The 25,107-nt window shown below is 39.0% G+C and overlaps 1 protein-coding gene across 1 annotated transcript in view; it reads right to left on the reverse strand.

Annotated features, from left to right (window-relative positions):
• Nucleotides 1-25,107, reverse strand: part of LHFPL6 (LHFPL tetraspan subfamily member 6) — a 257,518-nt gene that overhangs the window by 78,082 nt on the left and 154,329 nt on the right. The gene's annotated exons all lie outside the window — the stretch shown is intronic.

Here is a 25,107-nt window from a genome sequence, read left to right on the forward strand (position 1 = left end):
AATGAACCTTAATATGTTTAAAAAAAAAAAAAAAGAGGAGGCATGAAACTCCATTATATTAGGCCAATTCATTCTCCAGTTCATTTACCGTATATTTCCCCCAACTGTAGTGCCACACAATGATACTTTTGATCATACAGATTAAAGGACAAAAAGGTAGAGAATAAAATGTCTTTTCCCTTCCCCTACCTTGAGCTCCTTTTCCATACAACCCCTGAATATTTGGGCAACAAAGTCAAAAGTCTGCAGCTGGAGAACAGTAGGGTCACTTTCATGTACTTAACGTGTGAATGCATTATGCAATTGCAAGAGAAAAGAGAAAGTGCTGGCTTTCTCTCTTTTACAGTTTGTGTGAACATAAATGCAGGAAAGTCATAAAGTCGTTGTGCAGGTTTTTTTTAAAACATTTATAACTTTGATGTCAGAGGTGGTAGAAATAATTTGTAAATGGCATGCACATCAACTTTTCCTCCTAAAGCTGTTAAAACCTGAGTTCTGCTAGTCCCAGCACCTGTTTTTATCTTCTTATCTATAACAGGCATATGAGCATTTATCACAGGCACTTTAATAATGAATACGCCTTGTACAATCACATAAGGGTTTTTTCCTGAAATGTGAACATGTTTTTGTTTTAAAATGTCATCTGCAGATTTCTTCTAGCCTGCATTTACGTTTAGGTTATTACAAGTTTAGAAGAGCCCAAAGGTGTAGGGAGACTCCTCTTAACTCCAGGAAGAAACAAAGGTGGGATAGGCCGAGATGCTTTTGTTGCGCTTCTTACCAGTGTCCAGTGTCTTTTCACTTCTTTGGAATCATCCTGCCTTATTCATATCCCTCTTGAAACAGGACAGCACTGGACTTCACCGAAAAGACTAACTACCCAAGCTTTTTCCCAAAGGCACTATTGGTTAACAGACACGTTGCAGAAGAATCTGCGTGAAGCCCTCAAATGCTCTGACTTGGGTGCCCCAGAGGCTAAATTAGGTCACAGCAGCTGCATAATATTAAATGAGGCAGGGGCGGCCAGAGCAACTCTATGAGAAACTGACATTCCTCAAAGCATAAATTGGAAGCCAAAGTGGGAGTTTTTGTTTCGCCTTTTGAAAATACATCTTTCTATTTTCCTGTGTCGTTTAACGAACAGTTCCTCTAACTTTCCACCTGCTCAAAAGGGAAAAGAGAAGGAGGGAAGGAGTCACATCAAGGACCAATTTTCCTTAAGCAAAATTCTTCCTTGTTAGCCATTCTGCAAAAATTCATTAGCTGAATAAACCATTCTCCACAGACCTCATCTTTATTCCTCTCTTCTTTCCCCTCCCCACTTCTTTTTAACCTTTCAGCACAGAATTAAGTCTTTGTGATATTCAGCACATCAATGAGCTCACCCAGCCAGGCGGAGCTCCTGGGCCGGGGCAGGGCGACTCTGTGGGCTGCATTCCAATTTACTGGGGTGGTGACGAGGAGACCCAGCCCAGCCATCAAATGGGCCCTGTGTCTGAGTATGATTCATAACACAAACATGTTTAGAAAGCAAAAGAAAGGAAGAAAGGAGCATGGGATTTGAAGTCATTGAGTCAGTATTGTTGCAAGATTTAGAGCATTACGTGGGGAGAGAAAGAGGGTTAGTCTTGTGTCCTAGCACCCAATCCACAGACAGAGCTGCATCAAAAGAAGGCATTTCACATCTTCTAAGATAAGCTCAAATTAAAACAAAACCAAACAAACCCCACAGCTACTCTTCCCACTCCACCATCCCACTCCCACCCTGTCCCGGCAAAATAAATGAATGCATGAAATAAACAAGTAAGTCCTTTTTGACCATGGTCAATCTTACTTATATATTTTATCTTATGAATACTGTAGTATGCCAAATTAGCTGCTAATTCTTTACATGGGATTTGAAAAAATGCTGCAGGGATTTTTAAGTATTCAATGAACTTAAAGAACAAATGGAATACAATAGATTCAAAATGAAATGATTGCCTAGAAGTATGCTCTGATTCCTACAATAAGGTTTTTTCTTTTAAAGGGTAAAAGTTATTTTGTTTTTTGTTTTTTTCTTTTTTTAGAATGCCATACAACTAATATCTGAGTAAAAGGAATTGGCCATGTCTAACTTTTCTCTTACTCCCTTAACAGATTTGTGTACATTTTATCCAGAAATCTCCTAACAATGCAAGTAGCGGCTGGGGAAAGTAAAAGCTGCATATTAAAAGTAGGGTGGAAGAGAATATCAGCTCGAATGTGTGCAGCCCCTCATGATTCTCATCCACTTTAAATGATAAATATCAGCAAAGCCCCTCATTAAAGCAGAATTCCTTAAGGCTCCCACCAGCGGTTGTGCATTTTCTTATTTATAAAATACAACATCTGATTCAGTCACGGAAACCTCACAATATTGTCTTATCTTTGACAAAATTAAACAGCCTTGCCTCTCCTGTCTTCTACTCTAGCAATCTCTGGCATTAACATAAAATTTCTGCTGTGACCAAACAGCCCCTGCCGACTTTACAGCATGTGAAGAATCCCATTCACCCTGAGCTGCCTGGGAGAGTCAAGGTGGAAAATGGGTGCAATGTTTAGTGATATATAAATATTGCTGCCCAATGATCAGAATACGGATTCCACAGATTCGCCTTCCTTAAATGTTTCACTTATTTTATAATATTTGTTTTTTAAGAAATGGTTAGGGCATGGATTTAGCTTCCCAATTAGTGATCAGGTCAATCAGTCTACATTTCAAATGTGGGTTGTACCAATCCATCTACCTAGCTTTTGGAGACAGCTTCAACAAAACCCAGCACAGGCTGCACTCCCCTCTGTCCTGACCCCAATCTTGCTTATGAAAGAGAACACTTTTAGATGTGAAAGAAAAGGGTAAATAAAAATGACTTGTTTCTCTACTCTGGACTTCTTGTGAAATACAACTACAATTCCTTCATCTCTCCCTAGTCCCTAAGTTTAAGCTGATGTCGCTAGTGTGATCACAGCAGTCTGAAGTCAAAGTGTTTTACCTATCATTGAACAAAGAAAAACAGAAGCACTTCTAGCCAGCTTTGGATGAAACGGTTTCAAAACATATTTGGTATTCCCATCCTCTTCTCTGGATAAGTAAGGAAACAAAAAGTAAAAAGCTTTATAACCAATAAATGTCTCATTCATTATATGTGAAAGAAGAGTTGAATTAGTCTTCTGAAATGAATTAAAATGTTTTAGCTTCTACTAAAGCTGTAATATTCCTAATTGAGCAAAGTAGTGTAAGTTCATGATTCTTTCTAAATCTTCTTTTTTAAAAGGTTTTAATCATTTCAGAAATGAAGGACAGATGAAGAAATTTTAAAAAAAATTTAATCATTATGAGTTGTACACATATTAGTCCCATATAGATTTTTAAAAATCATATTCGCCTGCTTGCAAAGCGTTCACAAGTTACTTTTCTATTTTTTCCTGAGAGTCTTTTCCTATGGTAAAGCTCACCAATGTAGGTTATGATTAATTAAATTTTTTCTAGAAATATTTTTAAAAATCCAAGTACTTTTTATAACTATTGATAAGATACATATTTCTTTTACAGAAGTAAAAATGTCGAGAATAATGATTTTCAATAAAGTGACCAAAGCACAAAGCGCTTTTATAGAAAATGCACAGCCTAATAGCCTGTGTGTTCCTAGAAAGTCTGGATCACCAACTGTGTTTGCACCTGCTTAGCTGCCCCTGGCCTTCACACTAACAGGCAAGCCTCCTTCAAATTAGGCTATCTGGAGTCTGTATCCACTCTTCTCCCACAGCTCCCTTCCTAATTGAGGCACATCGCACACTCAGAAATAAGGCTTATTTTCCAAAGACTTTGGAGTGTCTGAAGATTAAGATCTGGGTTACTATACAACCCTCAACTTACAGAGTACGCCTTTGCCCATCAAAATGCAATCCATACCTCAATTTGAAGCTCTTTAGGTAGGTTTGGTTAATGGATCATTCATCCTTTGTGTCTTCTTTCTATAAGTAGCAATTAATGTTGCCAGCAGCATGGGGGAGAAATAGTAAGACAGGCATTTAAAATAACTGTTCTAAAAGAAGCAAAGAGGAGAGTGCTTACCAGCCAGGAATTGGGAACGACGACACCAGTTTCCTTAACATATCAAAATGACAAGATTTTAAAAAGACATGAGTATAACCTAAGACTCCCTTCCAGAGCTGACTTGTAGATACTGAAGGAGGTGGGGTTTGTGATATTTGAGTAGGGAAATTAATACCTCAAGACTTTCAGTAGGGAAAAAGAAGGTGGACTTTGTCAAAAGTTACAAAACTTTCAAGAGGCTATTTGAAAAGTGTAAATAATTGTATTTTCACTTTCCTTCCTTGTAAGAGATACTTGAAGGATATGAATTTGGTGAGAGACAGGAAAAGAAGACCCTCATGGTATGCTGTCGCAAACAACAACAGTAGCAAGATAAAAACTGTTATAAGTTATAAGATTGTATTTGCCCAGAAGCTTCTCAATTTGTACCAGTAGTCCTGAAGTTACGTGTCCTGGTAATAACTTCCTTCCTGTAGTTCCATTCTTATAGACAGCAATATCATATCTTTAGGTTCTGAATCTGGGTTTTTTTTCCCCCTCAAAACTAGGAAATAGTTTGGTAACAGAATTGAAAAGGGGTTGTGCTTTATCATTTCTGTTTTGCCAGGAGAGCATTCTTATTCCTAGTGGTAGCAATATCTAATATCTGTCCATCAGATCACAAAAAAAAAATAACTCAATCAGAAATGTGAATGCCCATTGACTCTCCTGTTATGTCCACTAAAAGAAAGCCTGTCAATCATGGAGAAAAGGCAAAAGATTGAAAGTAAAACTCCAGAATGCACCAAAGTGATGCTCAGGTATCATATTTGCTTATTGGTTTAAAATTCTTCAATGATAAATATGTTTGCTTTAAAATTTTTCATAAAATATAACTAATAATTTAAAAATCACTCAGAGATATTACTAAATGTTGAATTCTACAACTTTAAGTCTTAGGCTCATAACACACCACACACACACATACTGTGATGAAACAGATTCTAGCATTATGACTGATCCTGCGTATTGAAATAATAAAATAAATGTATTATTATATTAAAAAAATTCTCATTGTCATTTAGGAGATTTTACTGGGTGGATGACAGCCTACTGTTCCACTTTTTGGTTTACAAGGTATGAAATCCGATGTTTCATGATGAAAATCACATCATTTTCAATTGAGCATTCAAATGGCAAAATCCTCCATCAATGGGCAGGGTTCAAGGTTCCAAGTTCATTCCCACTGGTACACAGTGGAGAAATTAATGGGGACTATTTTGGAAATTCACAGCTGTCATCTGTTTCTACTTCCCCAAAGCAGTCCAATAAAAGCATATTGGGGAGAGGATGGAAAAAGTTTGAAAAATGGTTTCAGACTGTCACATTAATAATTTGAAGGTTGGCTATATGAAAAAATATTTTTATATTTAATATTTATATTTAATATATATATTTTTATATTATATTTATATTTATATTATAAATATATATATTTAATATTTATATCTACTAAAAAACACAAAAAATTAGCTGGACATGGTGGCGCACGCCTGTAATCCCAGTTACTCGGGAGGCTAAGAGAGGAGAATAGCTTGAACCTGGGAGGTGGAGGTTGTAGTGAGCTGAGATGGCACCATTGCACTCCAGCCTGGGCAACAAGAGCGAAACTCCATCTCAAAAAAAAAAAAAAAAAAAAAAAAGAAGAAGAAAGAAGACAGAAGGAAGAAGAAGAAGAAGAAGGAAGAAGAAGAAGGAAGAAAACACAATGGGCAACAGCTACAAATTCCTTATAAAAATACACTCTTTTATCTGGAAAGTTCTCATGATAACGCCTTTCCCTCAGCAGTTTATTTTGGGTTAGGAGCCTCATTTGTGTGTTGTAAGGAAGGCAAGTGTATTAGTCCATTCTCATGCTGCTAATAAAGACATACCTAAGACTGGATAATTTATAAAGGTAAGTGGTTTAATTAATTCACAGTTCCACAAAACTGGGGAGGCCTCAGGAAACTTACAATCATGGCAGAAGGGGAAGCAAACACATCCTTCTTCACATGGCAGCAGCAAGGAGAAGTACAGAGCAAAAGGGGGGAAAGCCCCTTAAAAAACCATCAGATCTCATGAGAACTCACTCACTATCAGGAGAACAGCATGAGGGTAACAGCCCCATGATTAAATTACAATAGCTCCAACCAGGTCCCTCCCATGACACGTGGGGATTACAGGAAACGACAATTCAAGATGAGATCTGGGTGGGGACACAGCCAAACCACATCACCAAGAATCAAAGAAAGGATGCCACATGTGTATAATTCTCAACAGATCTCTTGTAGTACTCAGATTATCTAAGACATTACACAAAGATTTATTTGGTTAGAATATCAACAACACTTCCATGTGCCAAATGGCTTTGGTTAAATCTTGCTTCAGGAGTATTTGAAGCTATATTTTTCAACTACATAATGCAATAAATCTAAAGGATCTGACAGGAGGAATACAGGATGCTTTGCAATGCACAAAGGCAAAGCATCACACTCAGCTTGGGGAAAGAAAGGTTTTTTTTTTATTTGAGCTGGAGTGTCGCTCTTGTTGCCCAGGCTGGAGCACAGTGGTACAATCTTGGCTCACTGCAACCTCTGCCTCCCGGATTCAAGCGATTCTCCTTCCTCAGCTTCCTGAGTAGCTGGGATTACAGGCACCTACCACCATGCCTAGCTAATTTTTCTGAGGGAACATAATGCAAAAGCTGACACACAAAGGACAAGTGAGAATCATATGAGGTGAGGAAAAGTGATCCCAGGCATAGGAATCAATATCTGTGACAAAGACCTGAAAGAATTTCAGTGTAGAAGGAATCAAGCATGAGAAAGGAAACAGAGCAAGTGAGATAAAGTAGTGCCAGGGCACACCGGACCTCACATAAGTGGAGTTGTCTAGATGCTTTTATCAAAGCAACATGGAATTGGGGAAGGATCCTCTGCAGTACTGTGACATGATTATATTTTAACATGCTCCCTCTGGTTAGAATTGGATTAAAGGTAGAAGAAATTGGACACAGGAAAACCAATTGAGAGACTGCAACAGGACAGCAGGTGAGGGATGGGAGTGGCAGGAGCTACAGTAAAGGCAGGGGGAAGGGAGAAGGTAAAATCTCCTTTGTATTGAACTCCTATGAGCCAGCATAGATATTATTTATATTGTATATGGTACATGATGCATAGTATATATTTTTAAAGAGCACATACAAAATAGTTCTAGAAAATTATTGTTTTTCCTAAAGTAGTTCATGCATTAAAATGAAAGTGTAACACAAATACTGTGAAAGTGAATAATAATAGAGCTTTTAAAATAGCTTCACCTTAGATCTGGAAAGTCAATGAAAATTAGAAGAACTAGATTTCCATCTTAGGGTCTGAATCACACAATAAAGGAATAAAGGAATCACACAATAAAGAAATAAAGTTTTAAGAAAGCTTAAATAAATGAAAACTGTGAAAATGAGAAAAACCAGGTAGGTAAGAATAGGCTGCTGAATAAAGCTGTCAGCAACTGCACCAGGAGCTCAGCCTCGTATGGATGATAATGTGGGCTGTGAAGGAAACATCCCTATTGTGTGAATGTGAAGTAGAAGGGCACCCAAGTAAAGGAAATTGCAAAGTGGAGCTACAGAAAAATTTATCACCTGTTTATGTGCCAGTCCACAGTCACATAAATAGGTAGTAAGATAACATCCAATTTAATATTATGGGGATTGTTACAACGTGAAAAAAATGGTACTGCAGTTTTCCAAAATGATGAAAATGTCCTGGTATAATTTCAGAGATCTGGAATCTCTGTGGCTATCATATCTCATTTCTGTAATATATTAATATGAAACTTAGAGAGAGGGCACTGCACATTTCTAGACTATTCCCCAGAAGCCTTAAAAGTAATAGGGCAAAGAATCGTAGCATTATTTGAGTACTAAAGTTACAGTTTTATTTTGTACTCTTAAATTGTTTTAGACATTTTCATTAGGTACAAGCAACATATAATAAATGCCACATATTTGAAAGGTACAATCTGATAAGCTTAGGCATGTGTACACCCAGGAAACCACGGCCACAATAAAGATAATGAACATATCTATCACTCCCCAAAGGTTTCCATTTGTAACCCTCTCTTCCATCCCTGCTAGCACTTCTCCCTCCAATTCACAGACAACTACAGATTGCTTTCAGTCATAACAGGTTAGTTTGTATTCTCTAGAGTTTAGAGAATATAAATGAAAAAATACATATGTACTCTTCATCTGGCTTCTTTCACTCAGCATAATGATTTTGGGAGTCACCCTGATTGAGCATATCTCAATAGTTCATTCATCTTAATTGTAACAGTCCATTGCATGGGTATATCACAATTTGCTTATCCATTCGCCTGTTGATAATGTCTGTGTTCTTTCCAGTGCTTGACTATTGCGAACAAAGCTGCTATAAACATTTGTATACATGTCTATGTATATATGGACATATATTTCCTTTTCTTATGGGAAAATACCTAGGAGTGGAATGGTTGAGTCATACGGTAAGTGTTCAACTTTTGAAGTCACTGCCAAACTGCATTTATGAGTTTATGAGACCTCCAGTTCATCCTTGCCCATATTTTGTATGGTTTTCCTTTCTAATTTTAGCAATTCTAATAGGTGTGAAGTGGTAGTGTGTTGTGGTTTTTGATTTGCATTTCCCTAATATCTAATAAAGCATCTTATATGCTTATTTGCTGTCCATGTATTGATTGTGATGAAGTAGCCAAATCTTTTGCCCATTTTTGCTAATGGATTATTTTATTATGAAGTTTTGAGAGTTCTTTATATATTCTGACACAAGTCCTTTATCAACATACAATATGCTCATATTTTCTCCTGGTCTGTAAGTCATCTTTTCATTCCCCTTTTTCAATAAAATATGAGACACGGTTTCACTATGTTGCCCAGGCTGGTCTCAAACTCCTGCCCTCAAGTGCTCCTTCAGCCTTAGCGTTCAGAGTAGCTGGCATTCTAGGTTCAAGCCACCATGGCCCACTGTCTTTTCATTCTGTTAATAGTCTTTTTTAAGATTGTGGTAAAAAATATATATCATAAAATTTGCTATTTTCACAATTTTTATGTGTACGAGTGAATGGCATTAAATAAATTTGCAATATTACGTGACCATTACCACTATTTCCAAAACTTTTTCACCATCTCAAACAGAAATTCTATAACCATCAAGCAATAACTCCCTATCTCCATTCCCTCCAGCTCCTGGTAAGCTCTAATTTACTCTCTTTTCTTTTTTTTCTTTCTTTCGTTCTTTTTTTTGGAGACGTAGTTTTACTCGTTGCCCAGGCTAGAGTGCAAAGTCACCATCTCGGATCATTACAACCTCCACCTCCCGGATTCAAGCGATTCTCCTGCCTCAGCCTCCCGAGTAGCTGGGATTACAGACATGTGCCACCACACCCGGCTAATTTTGTATTTTTAGTAGAGACGGGGTTTCTCCATGTTGGTCATACTGGTCTCGAACTCTTGACCTCAGGTGATCCACCCACCTCGGCCTTCCAAAGTGCTGGGATTAAAGGCGTGAGCCACTGCGCCTGGCCTAATTTATTTTCTATAAATTTTCCTATTCTAAATATTTCAGGTATGTGGAATTATACAGTATTTGCCCTTTTGCTTCCGACTTATTTCACTTGGAATAATATTTTCAAGGTTCACCCATGGTGCACCACATATTAAAACTTCAATCTTTTTATGGCCAAATAATATTCTATTGTATGTATATAAAATAGTTGGCTTACCCTTAGAAATATTTTAGTGAAGACAATGTTTTAATTTTATTATGTCCAGTTTATCCATTTGTTCTTTTATTGATTGATAATTTGGTACCATATCTAAGAAATATTTGACTAACTGAAGGTCACAAAGATTTTCTTCTATGTTTGCTTATACATTTTTACCATTTTAGGTTTTATATTTAGATATTGACCAATTTTGGGTTAATTTTTGTATATGCTGTGAGATATGGATCAAATTTCATTTTGTTAGATTTAAACATCCAATTGTTTTAGCTTTATTTGTCTAAAAAAAGATTCTTTCTCCACTGAATAGGTTCTGCATCTTTGTAAGATGTAAAAATGCACCAATCAGCACTCTGTGTCTAGCTAAAGGTTTGCAAGTGCATCAATCAGCACTGTGTAAAAATGCACCAATCAGCGTTCTGTTTCTAGCTAAAGGTTTGTAAATGCACCAATCAGCACTCTGTAAAAACAGACCAATCAGCACTCTGTAAAATGGACCAATCAGCAGGACATGGGCAGGGCCTAATAAGGGAATAAAAGCTGGCCATGGAAGTCAGCAGTGGCAACCCGCTCAGGTCACCTTCCATGCTTTTCAAGCTTTGTTCTTTCTTCACAATAAATCTTGCTGCTGCTCACTCTTTGGGTCCACACTACCTTTATGAGCTGTAACACTCACTGCGAAGGTCTGCTGCTTCACTCCTGAAGTCAGCAAGACCACGAACCCACTGTAAGGAAGAAACACTGGACACATCTGAACATCTGAAGGAACAAACTCTGAACACACCATCTTTAAAAGCTGTAACACTCCCTGCAAAGGTCTATGGCTTCATTCCTGAAGTCGGCAAGACCACAAACCCACCGGAAGGAAGAAACTCCAGAAACATCTGAACATCTGAAGGAACAAACTCCGGACACACCATCTTTAAGAACTGTAACACTCAACCGCGAGGGGCCGCAGCTTCCTTCTTGAAGTCAGCGAGACCAAGAATCCATGGGAAGGAACCAATTCTGGACACAACACCTACAAACTCATACTTCCAGCATATACCTTTGGTCTGAATCCCAAGACTGAAATATCCATTGTTCTTCTCAGCCTTCCAACTTTTCTTATTACTTTGATGTCTAATTGAAATCTCAAATTTAACATATCTGAAACTGAATACTTGATCAACACCACTCCCTCACTTAAAAAACCACCCATACACTGTTGTCTCCATCTAAGTTGATGAAAACTCTTAAACTCCCATCGTTTATTACATAAGCCGAAAGCCCTGTAGAATTTTTGGGGTGGCTTCATCTCATATTCTACATCGAATTTGTCAGCAAACCTGTTGGTTCGATTTTTAAAATATTTAACCATTTCTCACCACCCAGCTATCACTCTGCCCCAAGTCACCTTTATTTCTTACCTGGCTTAATCACAATCCCTCCCATTTTTTTTTCTTGTGTCTGTCCCTACCCCTGTTATGGTCTGAATGTGTCCCCCAAAATTCAGGTGTTGAAATTGAATCTCCATTGTGGTGTTATTAAGACATGGGGCCTTTTGATAAATGATTAAGGGGGCTCCACCTTCATGAATAGATTAGTGCCTTATAAAAGGGCTGGAAGGAACCCCACTTGGGTCGCTTTTACCCTTCTGTCCCTTGAACCACATGAGGACATCTAGATGAACGAGCTATACCAGACACCTAACCTGCCGGCGCCTTGATTTTGGACTTCCCAGCCTCCAACTGTGAGGAAATAAGTGTTTTTTATTTAAAGATTACCAGTCTGTGGTATTTTGTTATAACAGCACAAATAATTTAAGACACACCCAATACAGTCTTTTTAACCCAGTGGCAAGAGTGATTCTATTAAAACATAAGGCAGATCACTTTACACTGTGCTCAGACTTTATTTTACTTTTTTTTTTTTTTTTTTGAGACGGAGTCTCGCTCTGTCACCCAGGCTGGAGCTCAGTGGTGCGCTCTTGACTCACTGCAAGCTCCACCTCCTGGGTTCATGCCATTCTCCTGCCTCAGCCTCCCAAGTAGCTGGGACTACAGGCACCTGCCACCACGCCTGGCTAATTTTTTGTGTTTTTAGTAGAGACAGGGTTTCACCATGTTAGCCAGGATGGTCTCGATCTCCTGACCTCATGATTTGCCTGCCTCGGCCTCCCAAAGTGCTGGGATTACAGGCGTGAGCCCCCACGTCATGTGCTCAGACTTTATAATGACTTTCCCCTCTGTCCATTCCCTCCCTTTTCACTCCTCTCTGACCTCACATTCTACACATGCTACCATCCCTGCTGTCTCCCCTCAATGCCTCTGCACAGGCTCATCCCTTGGCCTGAAACGCTCCTCTCCTCTGCAGGGTTCACCCTCTCTCCCTTCCTCTGCAGGGCTCACCCCCTCTCCTATGTCATCTTTGTTCAAATCTCACTCTCAGGTAGGTCTTCCTCAACTGCCCCATTAAAATTGCAACCCACCTCCATCCCGGGTAGTTATTGTTTCCTTTCCTGGTTGTATGGGTTTTTCCTTCCTTTGCACTTAGTATCTTTCAATGTGCTTAATGATTTACTTTAAAAAAAAAATTGTTTGTTTCTCCCTCCTCCTACTCCACTCCCCAAATTTAAGCCCCCCAAATTCAGATATTTTTATCAGTTTTATTTATTGCTGTTTCTGTAGGACCTAGAACACCGCCTGCCACATAATAAGCAGCCAACATATGGTCACTGAATCAATTAATTAATCAGTCAGTCAGTCAATCTATCACTGAACAGATGACTAAACATTTTCGTTTTACCCCAATTTTATGGCTGAAATATAGAATACATATGTTGTTAATATGAAAACAGATACCAAAACAGAAAATAAATTATTTTCAAGTTATCCTCCTATGAGGCTAAGAAATACATACGCAAAAATCCATTCAAGCTATCCAGTCACTAGATCTTGCTTTCTGATGCTAAAATCAACAGATTGGAGCCTTATGCAAATTTAGAGGTAGGAGAGCTAAGCTGGCCAGCTAAGCTCTCCTACCTCTAAATTGTTATAAGGCTCTGATAATTAAGTGTCTATCAGGAAGTTGTTAAGAAACAACTCATTTGGTGAGTAATCCTTTTTTTTCTAAATAGCACCTAACTCTCACCATGATGTATATTTAACTCTAGAGAACAAGTCAACCAATCAACTAAAAAATAAAAGAAATTCTAACAAAGCTAAGTACTGGAAATGACTGGCATTTTGGGGGGATCAAGAGCTTTATAACTTACATGATAAATGCACATGTGCAATTCTATCTTTAATACACTTTATATAAAGTAAAGGGCATGTTATACACATAATCCTTTGATAATTCATCATGTTGAGGAGTGCTTAATAAATATCAAAAAATATCAATTAAGCCAGAGGACACCCCTGACAAGGTTGCAGACAGCTGGACATGTACATCTGTTCAAAGTCAGTGATCTGTACAGAAGACCCCAGAGAAAGAATTAGTGTCAATCTGATATTCAATGATAAACAATTATTACCAAGAATCCAATATGACACTGGAAATAATAACAAAACTGGCAAGTTAAGTATAAATTGAGTGACCTCATATGTTGTGGAAATTTGAAGCCCTTGATTGCTGCTCAAAGCTGTCATGTTGGCAAAAAAATTCTTATTCAGTCTGAAAATATAAGAATTCCTATCCATCCCACCCTGGCCCTGTAAACCAGCTCTCTCAGCCAGGAAGTCTGAATAATCCAGCAGTCACCAGGAACCTCCTTTGGGATGAAATCTGTTTCTTCTACTCCCTTCAACCCATCGATTTCCTGCTCCTGTTTCCCTGGCTCTCTGGGAGAAGACAGCAAAGAGCCTGCTATCTGTGACCCTTTTTCTGTTTTGACGACTCTTACAGACTCTTGTATCAGGTTTTTGGATTCCTATTTTTCTTCCCACATCCTGCAACCACATCTACCAATGGATTCTTTGATTTGCATGCTCAGAGGCAGCATGGATCTAGATAAGAGACCTCTTGGCCCCAGCCTTTGATTTGGGGAGATCTTTTCCCATTAATAAAAATATAATGGCTTCTAGTTAGGGAAGACCTACTACACGTTGGGTACTGTATCAGGCACTTTCCACACAGCCTTGTTTCGCCTTTATAACATCTTTGTAAGAAAATGTATTATTGACCTTTTACAGATGAAGAACGGGAAATTAAATGACTCGTCCAAAGTCAGACAGCTAATAAGCATGCAAAGAAGGCAGCAGAATTCTAACTCCAGAATCCACGTTTTCTGCTCTGATGCTGTTTCTCTATCAAGCATTTGTAACATGAGTGATTCCAATTGCATTTTTTCCTTTGCATATTATATAGTAGTCAAATTACTATAAACATGTCAATCATTTTGGTGCCAGGTTAAATTGTTTTTAAACTTGCTTTCATAGTAACATTACAATGTTACTACCCATTTTCACCAAGCTGACATCCTCACTGATGGCCCAAATGAAATGGTAGGTTAAATTGCATGGCCCTTAGCATGAGTCAAGGTTGCAGCACCAAACTGTACTACTCCCGGCCATGTAGACTTCACCTCCATGCTTGCAATCAAAAAATGCCAATGTTATTTAAGAATATCCTTGATAAAGAAGTAAATCAACCTCTGAGTACATATCTTGTTAATATTCTGTGACAAAATGAGAAATACTCACATAGAAAGATGATGGCTATCTTGAGATAAAGCACTTGTGTAATGAGTTTTTGGGTTTTTAATCAAATTAACCTTTTTTTAATGAAAATATTTCACTTGAAACAACAAAGGACAAAGTATTGTTGTCCAGACTTGAGCAATGGGCAAACGTTTTATCCAAGAGGAAAGTGAACCCACATTGCCAGTTGTTTGTTGCCAATGGTAAAATTTGAGCTTCCAAGCAAATATAAGAATTTTGGAAGATTTGTGTCTGTCACAGTATGCTTGGAAGCTCCTCAATACTTAAAGACCTTTAGATGAGGTCATTATATGATATTTTATATGAAGTAAAATGTATCAACATGTAGAAGTTGAATGTAATTCAGAATGTTATTTTCCAAATGACTAGTGTACAATGTTACAGAATTAAGCATGGGTAAAGTCTCCATTCAAAATGCAAGACAGGATGGTGGATTTAATATATATATATTATACATAGCGAAATACGAAGAACTCATGGATTCCACATTTCAACCAACCTTTAGAAACAACTACCTGTCAAGTTTTGGTGTGGCATCAAAGAATATTCAAAATTATCTCAAAATGCTATTAAAATGCCACTTTAATAACTACATATTTGTATGAACCTGTATTTTCTTCATATTTTCAATCAAAACAACATATTGAAACAGGTCGTATGCACACATATGAGAACTTAGCTATTTTCTATTAAACCAGCCACTAAAGAAGTGATGCTCACATAAAATTGGAACACAATGTCACTCTTAACTATTCTTTTGTTCTGGAAAATATATTTATTTATATTAACATGTATTAGGTTTTAATATTATTTTTAAATTAGTAACTATATAAATATGTTAAGCTTTTCTCAGTTTTAATTTTTACTAAGGTAAATATCAATCGTATAAACCAGAATCCTCTGGAGTCCTCAACAATTGTTAAGCATGTAAAGGGGTCCTGAGGCCAAATCATTTGAAAACCAGTAATATAAGAAAATTATGTGCAGCCAGTGAACATTCTAGAGGAGTACATGCAAAAAGACCCCAAAATAAAATATAACATGCAGAGAAAAATAGCTGAAGAAAGATGTACTTCAATGTTAATGATATTAGTAAAGTTGTGAAATTATGAGTAATATAATTTTTATTTTTGATGTCCTGTTAAAATTTTTTAAATGAGCATGGCTTGCTTAAATAAAAAGTAACAAATGAATAACTGAATTATATCATACATGACAATAGCTTTAGTCTAGAGAAACATCTCTTCCCTTTTCACTACCCTATTCATTTTTATTCAATCCCTTCCTTTCTTCCTGCTCTGATGGCAATTCTTGATACACATATTTCTTCTCCACAGTCCTTGCCCACCTGGTCAAAAGTTTTTAACTTTCTAGTTCCTACCAATACTTATAAACTATACTACCTTATAAAACAACTTTTCCCCTCATCTGCAGGTTATCAACAAATATTAAACCATTGTTCTCTAAAATTATGTATTATAAAGCACAGCGATGTTACGGTTTGTGTAGCCATACCTGTTGCAGGTTACACATCAATATCATGTTGATCACTGTAATTTCCTGAGTTAGTGTGACTTTTCAACATCCCAGTGTGTGCCTAATAATAGCTGTGAAATACAGCTATGGCCCCAACAATGGGAGGTGTATGTGGATCCTAAGAGTGACCTACATGTTGGGTCCACTCAACCACTTGATTGCACAGTAGTTAAGCCATTGGAACTCAACAGACCTGTGATAAAATCCACAGCTCTAAATCCTCGTATGTATTTTATAACCTGCCTAGACCTCTCCTCATTCAAAAGGTGAGAAACTTTACAGACTTATTATAATATAAAAAGGCTTACATATTCTAGTAGATGGTAAGTGCTCAAAACATGTAAGCTGCTGTGCTTTTATAATCATATTATTAGTATTGTTGTCATTCTGTAATTCTAGATTCTAACTCTCCATTTAATCCTGCTTTTCTTAGACATCATTATAATGAGTAATGAATATGGTTTGGATCTGTCTCCCTGCCCAAATATCATGTCGAATTGTAATCTCCAATGTTGGTGTTGGGGCCTGGTGGAAGGTGATTGGATCATGTGGGCAGTTTCTCATAAATGGTTTAACACCATCACCCTTGGTGGTGTACTCGTGATAGTGAGTGAGTTCTCATGAGATCTGGTTGTTTAAAAGTATGCAGCACCTCCCCACTCCCTCTTTTCCTCTTGCTCTGGCTATGGGAAGTGCCTTTCTCCCCATTTGCCTTCACCAGGATTCAAAGCTCCCTGAGGACTTCCTAGAAGCAGAAATTTCTATGCTTTCTGCACAACCTGAAGAACCATGAACCAATTAAATATTTTTCCTTAATAAATTATCAAGTCTCATGTATTTCTTTACAGCAGCACAAGAATTAACTAATATAAAAATTTGTACCCAGAAGAGGGACACTGCTATAAAGATACCTAAAAGTGTGGAACTAGGTAACAGGCAGAGGCTAGAACCATCTGGGATACCCAAAAGGAGACAGAAAAATGAAAAAAGGTTTGGAATTTCCTAGAGACTTGTTAAATTGTTGTGACCAAAATTCTGATAGTGATATAGACAGTGAAGTCCAGGCTGAGGAGATCTCAGATGGAAATGAGGAACTTATTGGAAACTGGAGTAAAGGTCCCTTTTGCTATGCTTACCAAACAGCCTGGCTGCATTGTGCCCCAGCTCTAAGGATCTGTGGAATTTTGAACTTGAGATTGATGATTTAGGGTATCCTGTGGAAGAAATTTCTAAGCAGCAAAGCATTCGAGATGTGACCTTGCTGCTTCTAACCACCTATAGTCATATACATAAGCAAATAAATGAACTGAAATTGGAACTTATATTTAAAAGGGAAACAGAGCATAAAGGTTAGGAAAATTTGCATCCTGGCCATATGGTAGAAAAGAAAAGCCCATTTTCAGGGGAGGAATTTAACCAGGCTGCAGAAATTTGTATATGTAAAGAGGAGCCAAGTGTTAATATCCAAGACAATGAGATAAAGGCCTTGAAGGCATTTCAGAGACCTTCAGTGAAACCCCTCCCATCACAGGCCCAGAGGCCAAGGAGGGAATAATGGTTTATTGGGCCAGGCCCAGGGCCCCATTGCCCTCTGCAGACTCAGAACCCTGCTTACTGCATCCCAGACGTTTCAGCTCTAGCTGTGGTTCAAAGGGGCCCAGGTAAAGCTCAGGCCACAGTTTCTGAGGGTGAAAGCCTTAATCCTTGGCAACTTCCATATGGTATTAAACCTGAAGGTATGCAGAGTACAAGAGTTGAGGTTTAGGGGCCTCTACCTAGATTTCAGAGGATGTACAGAAAAGCCTGAATGTCCAGGTAGAAGCCTGCTGCAGGGATGGAGCCCCCATGCAGAACCTCTACTAGGGCAGTGCAGAGGCAAAATGTGGGGTTGGAGTCCCACACAAAGTCCCCACTGGGGCACTGCCTAGCGGAGCTGTGAAAAGAGGGCCACCATCCTCCAGACCCCAGAATGTTAGATCCATCAACAGCTTGCACCATGTGCCTGGAAAAGCCACAAGCACTCAATGGCAGTCCTTGAGAGCAGCCAAGGGGGCTGAACCCTGCAAACCCTCAGGGATGGAATGGCCCAGGGCTTTGGTAGCCCAATCCTTGCACCAGTGTGCCCTGGATGTGAGGCATGCAGTCAAAGGAGATTATTTTGGAACTTTAAGATGTAATGATTGACCTGCTGGGTCCTGGACTTGCCTATAGCCCCCTTCTTTTGACCAATTTCTCCTTTTTAGAATATACCCAATGCCTATATCTGCATTATATCTTCGGAGTAACTAACTTGTTTTGATTTTACAGGCTAATAGTTGGAAGGGACTAGCCTTGTCTCAGATGAGACTTTAGACTTTGGATTTTTGAGTTAATGCTGGAATGAGTTAAGGCTTTGGGGGACTGTTGGGAAGGCATAATTGTATTTTGGGACATAAGATTTGGAGGGGTCTAGGGTATAATAATATGGTTTGGATCTTTGTCCCTGCCCAAATACCATGTTGAATTATAAATCCCAATGTTGGAGATGGGGCCTGGTAGGAGGTGATTGGATCATGGGGGCAGTTTCTCATGAATGGTTTAACACCATCCCCGTTGGTGCTGTTCTCATGGGAGCTGGTTATTTAAAAGCCTGTAGCACCTCCCTGCTCTCTCTCTCTCTCTCCTTCTCTGGCATGTGAAGTGCCTCCCTCACTCCCCCTTTGCCTTCTACCATGATTAAAAGCTCCCTGAGGCCTCTGCAGAAGTAAAAGCTGCTATGCTTCCTATACAGTCTGTAGAACTGAGAGTCAATTAAACCTCTTTTCTTTATAAATTACCCAGTCGTAGGTATTTCTTTACAGCAGTGTGAAAATGAACTAATGCAGTAACAGTGGCTACAGTCTTCTCTAGTCCAACCTCATTAAGTAACTGTTTTTAAGTTTAACCAGTTAATACACAGAGCCTGAACGGTAAAGTATGTATTAGAGGAAGAAGTCTCATCATGGCTTAAAATGGCATTGAGATAGAGATCATATAACCTGTAGCTCAGATGAGCAGAAGATATCTGAGAGAGTTATCTGGAGAGACTGCAATGATATATCACATTTCCTAAGGAAGAGCTAAGTATAATGACTAGGTGAAGGTGGTGGGTATAAATTTAAAGACAAATTTAGTCAACTCCATAGTGTTACTATGGATTGGCTCAGAGCCCAGAGCTGTGGTGTGGTCTATACTCTGTTTAAAAAACAGTGAGCCCATCAGGTGTGGTGGCTTATGCCTGTAATTTAAGCCCTCTGGGAGGCCAAGGTGGTAGGATTGTTTGAGGCAGAGAGTTCAAGACCCACCGGGCCACAAAGTGAGACACGGGTCTTTATATACAAATGCACATAAACAAACAGAAAACAGACAGCAAATACATAGGCCCTTTCTTTGACTTTATTTATAATCTCCAGTTACACAGATAGACCCTTCCTTGGAGCTTGATACCTGCCTGTTTTTGTTGTTATTGCTGTCGTTTTTGAGACAGGGTCTTGCTCTGTCACTCAGGCTGAAGTGCAGAGGTACACTCGTGGCTCACTACAGCCTTGACCTCCTGGGCTCAAGCAATCCTCCTGCTTCAGCCTTGATATGGTTTGGCTGTGTCCCTACCCAAATCTCATGCTGAATTGTAACTCCCACAATTCCCACGTGTTGTGGGAGGAACCTGGTGGGAGATGATTGAATTACAGGGGTGGGTCTTTCCTGTGCTGTTCTCGTGATAGTGGATGAGTCTCACGAGGTCTGACGGTTTTAAAAAATGGGAGTTTCTTTGCACAAGCTCTCTTCTCTTGTCTACTGCCATGTGAGATGTGCCTTTCATCTTCTACCATGATTGTGAGGCCTCCCCAGCCATGTGAAACTCTAAGTCCAATAACCTCTTTCTTTTGTAAAATACCCAGACTCAGGTATGTCTTCATCAACAGCATGAAAATGGACTAATACAAGTCTCCCAAGTAGCTGGGACCACAGGAAGGTGCCACCATGCCAACTAATTTAATTTTGTTTTTGTTTTTGTTTTTTGTTTTTTTAGAGAAAGGATCTCTCTGTTGCTCAGGTTGGCCTTAAACTCCTGGGTCGAATGATCCTCCTGCTTCTCCCTCCCAAAGTGTTAGTATTACAGGTGTGAGCCACTGCACCAGGTCCCTGCTTTGTTAAATGCATTGTTTATTAGGCTATTAGTTGATCATGAAGTTAAAAATACTGAACAAAACACCTAAACTAACCTGGCCATAGGGATTTAAAATATGGCTGGGGCAGCAATTTATAGGACCACCATGGAGGAAAATGGAGGAAAAGTCTACCGCCTTCCTGATATATTGCTTCAATTTCTCATCCATTAAATTCAGAATTCCTGAAACAAAAACCCAAAATACTTCATTATTATTATTATTTTGAGACAGGGTCTCACTCTGTCACCCAGGCTGGGGTACACAGGGATGATTATGGACCCCTGCAGCCTTGACCTCCTGGGCTCAAGTGATCCTCCCACCTCAGCCTCCCAAGTAGCTAGGACTACAGGCACATGCCACCATGCCCAGCTAATTACTGTATTTTTTGTAGAGATAGGATTTCAGCATGTGTCTCAGTCTGGTTTTGAACTCCTGGGCTCGAGCAATCTGCCTGACTCAGCTTCCCATAGAGCTGGGATTAAAGTTGTAAGCCAGCCATTCACTGCACCTGGACTAAAATTTTTTTTTTTTAATTTTGGAGACAGAATTTCACTCTTGTTGCCCAGGCTGGAGTGCAATGGTGAGGCCTTGGCTCACTGCAACCTCCACCTCCCCGGTTCAAGCAATTCTCCTGCCTCAGCCTCCCATAGTGCTGGGATTACAGGCATGAGCCACCACTCCCGGCTGGCTAAAACTTCTTTAGCTGCCTCACATATCAAATAGTCTTGTATGATCATGTGAAATAACTGAGTCTTTTTTAAAAAAATTAGAAAATTGAAAAATCTGAATATGTCCAAAAGTATTCTGTTAAATTGTTATAAATGTCATATCACAAATTCCCTTTATTTATTATCAGGGTACATATTTTTAGCTATTAAGAGATGATGTGTAAGCTTTTCAGTGTAAGAAGCTCTTGAGCAAACCTTAAGAAGAATATGTTTAACACTTATATTGCCCCAAATAAGTTTCCATGTATAGAGAAACTTTCTGGTGAGACTGATGTTCACATTTAAAATATCACTATAATCAAAACTTTGGAAAGTGCTAAAGGGTCTGTATGGGCACTAACTAGCTACAAGGGGAAAAGAAGGCATGAAATGAGAGGGAGGGCATAGGCTGGGAATCAGGAGACAGAACCGATCTGGGAATGACTGCTGATTAGCTATGTAGCTCTGCCTAAGTGTCTCTCTTTCTTGATCTTAGTTTTCTGGTATGTGTATTATATTAATGAAGATCTCAGAGGTTCTTTGGGCTCTGTAATTCTATTCCATTTTTTTGAACTGTGAATTTTTGACTTGTCTTTGTTCTCCCTCTTTTGGACTTCTCTGCAGCATTTGGCACTATTGAGAACAATCTCCTTCTTAAAATTCCATCCCTGGCTTTTATGGTGAGAACAACTCAGGGATTATTTCAAATATTACTGTCCTCAATCAGAGCCGGCCCTCATGTTTCAGTTCCTGAGCTAACTGAAGCTTGTTCTCTTTCTCTCTCTCTCTTTCTCTCCTTTTTCAGAGAGTTGAAAATATCTAGTGTCTTCCATTAGTCCCTGCTGTGGCTTCAGTGCATCCTCCAAAGTTCATGTGTTGGAAACTGAATCCCCAAGGCAATGGTGTCTAGAAGTGGCACCTTTAAGAGGTGATTAGGTCACAAGAGTTCTGTCCTCATAAATGCATTCATGATGTTATTATGGGAGTCAGTTAATTAACATGGGCATTGGTTAGTTATTGCTGGAGTTGGTTCATGAGAAAAGGATGAGTTCTGTCCCCTTTTCTTCCTCTGTCTCTCATGTGCACTCTTTTGCCCTCCTGCTTTCTTGTCATGGGATGACACAGCAAGAGGACCCTCGCAAGATGCAGTTCCTCAGTCTTGGAATTCCCAGCCACCAGACCATGAGCAGAATAAATTTCACTTCTTTATAAACTCCCAAATCTCTGGTGTTGTGTTATAGAGCAGCATAAAACAGACTAAGGCAGAAAATTGGTACACAGAATGGGGTTGTTGCTATAACAAATACCTGAAAAGTGGAGGCAGCTTTAGAATTGGGTAATGGATAGAGGCTGGAAAAATTTGGAGCAGCAGGCTAGTAAAAGCCTGGATTGCTGTAAATGGAGTGGCAAGGGCAATTCTGGTGAGGGCTCAGAAGAAGACAAGAGCTGTAGGGAGAACCTAAATCTTCCTAGGGATTACTTAACTCATCATGGTCAGAATGTTGGTAGAAATACGGAGTGTAAGGGCCATTCTGATACAGTATCAAATAGATATAAGAAACAGATATAGATGGTCCCCAAGTTAAACAATTTTTTTACTTTATGATGGTGTGAAAGTAATATGCATTCAATAGAAATGGTTCTTTCAGTACCCATACAACCATTCTCTTTTTCACTTTCAATATAGTATTCAATAAATTACATGAGATATTTCATACTTGATTATACAATAGGCTTTTGTCTATAGGCTAATGTGAGCATTCTGGGCATGTTTAGGGCAGGCTATCCTAAGCTATGATGTTCAGTAGGTTTGGTGTGTTAAATGTATTTTCGACTTACTGTATTTTCAACATACAACGGGTTTATCAAGATGTAACCACATCATAAGTCAAGGAGCATTGGAAAGTGGAATAAAGGCCATCCTTTATCCTAGTTATACAGTTGAAATAGTTATACAGTTGTAAAGAACTTCATGGAATTATGTCCAGGTCCTGGAACTTTGTGGAAGGCAGGACTTAAGAGTGAGGAACTAGGATATCTGGCAGAAGAAATATCTAAGCAGCAAAGTGTTCAAGCTGCTGCATGGCTTCTTTTAGATACTTACAGTAAAATGAAGGAAGAGAGAAATGATGTAAAAATGGGATTTATAATTAAAAGGAAAGTAGAATGCAAAGATTTGGAAAACTATCAGCCTGACCATATAAAGAATAAAAAAGTTTGTTCAGGAGAGAATACTAAAGGTGTGGCCAAGTGACGTTTGCTAAAGAGATTCATATGGATAGAAGGAAGCCAGGTTCTACTCATCAAGACTATAGGACAATGACCCTGAAGGCATTTCAGAGATCTTCAAGGCAAGCTAGAACCTCAAGGGCAAGGTTTCCAGAGAGGCGCCTACAAGACTTCAACATTCGCTGCCCTACACTGCCTTGCGACTCCACCCCTGGAATTCCGGTACAGCATCCCTCAGCATGCTCTGGCCATGGTTCAAGTGAGCTGAGGTGTGGCTTCACCTGCCACACCACAAGGTACAAGCTATAAATCTTGGTAACATCCATATGGTGCTAATTCTGAAGGCACACAGAATGCAAGAGTTGTGGGTCCATGGCAGCCTCCATTTAGGTATCAAAGGATGTTACAGACAGCCTGGGTGCTCAGGCAAAGACTTGTCACAGGGGTGGAACCACTGGAGAGAGTCCCTGCTAGAGCAATGCCTAGTGGAGCCATGGGAGTGGTGTGGCCCCTGAGACCATGAACCACAGAGTCACCAGTGTGCAACTCCAGCCTGGAAAAACTGCAGGCACAAGACTTTAACCTGTGAGACCTGCTGGGTGGACTGAGTCCAGCAAAGCCACAGGGGCAGGGATGCCCTTATTAAATGGACTAATGGCATTACCTCAGGAGTGAATTTGTCATTATCGCAGGAGTGAATTCAGTCCTCTCTTGTTAACTCTTGTGCATACTATCACCATGTGATGCTTTCAGTCTTATTATCATGCAGCAAGAAGGTCCTCACCAGACACGTCCCCTTGATCCTGAACCTCCCAACCTCCAGAACTGTAAGCCCAGCAAACTTCTATTGCTTATTAATTACCCATTCTGTGGTACTCTATTACAGCAGCATGAAATGGACTCAGTCCCTTTACCTTGATAACTCATAAATCTTATAAACTTACAAAACTTATAAATGCCATATGACAATCACATCACACAATGGAAAGAACATGAATTTGGGGCTTTAACAATACTTAGGTTCTTTAACTTGGGACTTTGTCAAGATTTACTGAAAATAACTTTTCCAGTTTTACAAATTAAAAAACACAGGATGAGAGAGGTCAGATGAATTTCTCACCCAGCTCCTAAATTGGACCTGACCCAAATTACCAGGAGAATGCTCAGGTTTAGTATAGAACAGATTTCAATAGACGTTTATTAAAGTACGCTTTGGAATCCCTGCCCAGGAAGGGTATTAAAAAAAACAAATTCTGAGCTGAGTAAGTACTCAGGGGTTGGTAGTTACCTAATGTTTGCTTTTCATCATCTATTTAACAATTCTTTCCAAATAATTATTCAGTTGTCCATTAACTACATATTTGGTACAGCAGAATAAAACAAACCAAAAATAGTGGTACATCAGAATAAACTGGCCTCTTCAAATAGCAACTCAGAGTCTTTCAGGTAGACATCCTGCCTTAGAGGACATCAAAGTTTGTTTGAAATGGAAACAGCCTCTCCAAAATGAGTCTTCAAAGGTTGCAAAGTACTATAGAAGAGCTTTAAATTTAGGCTTTTTTTCCTGTGGTACTTTAAGTATAACAGATGGATCTTCATAATTAGCATCACATTTGCATTTTTCTCTCCACAAAAAAGAGCTAATAATCTTAGAAGGAGAATTAAAAAGCATCATTCCGTCATATTTTTATTGATCTTATTTATAATTTGTATGCCAAGTCTTCTTTATGATACCTATTACTTTCTAGCCCTCTCCTGGGAGATGAACAAATTTACAAATGAGGAAATGAGCAGGGTAGTCAGGAGCACAAACTTGAAAATGACTTTAGGATAAGAACTCACTGGAAGGCCCTGATAAAGTGGAAGAAATA

This window comes from Chlorocebus sabaeus, chromosome 3 (genome assembly GCF_047675955.1).
Source record: "Chlorocebus sabaeus isolate Y175 chromosome 3, mChlSab1.0.hap1, whole genome shotgun sequence".
Taxonomy (NCBI): domain Eukaryota; kingdom Metazoa; phylum Chordata; class Mammalia; order Primates; family Cercopithecidae; genus Chlorocebus; species Chlorocebus sabaeus.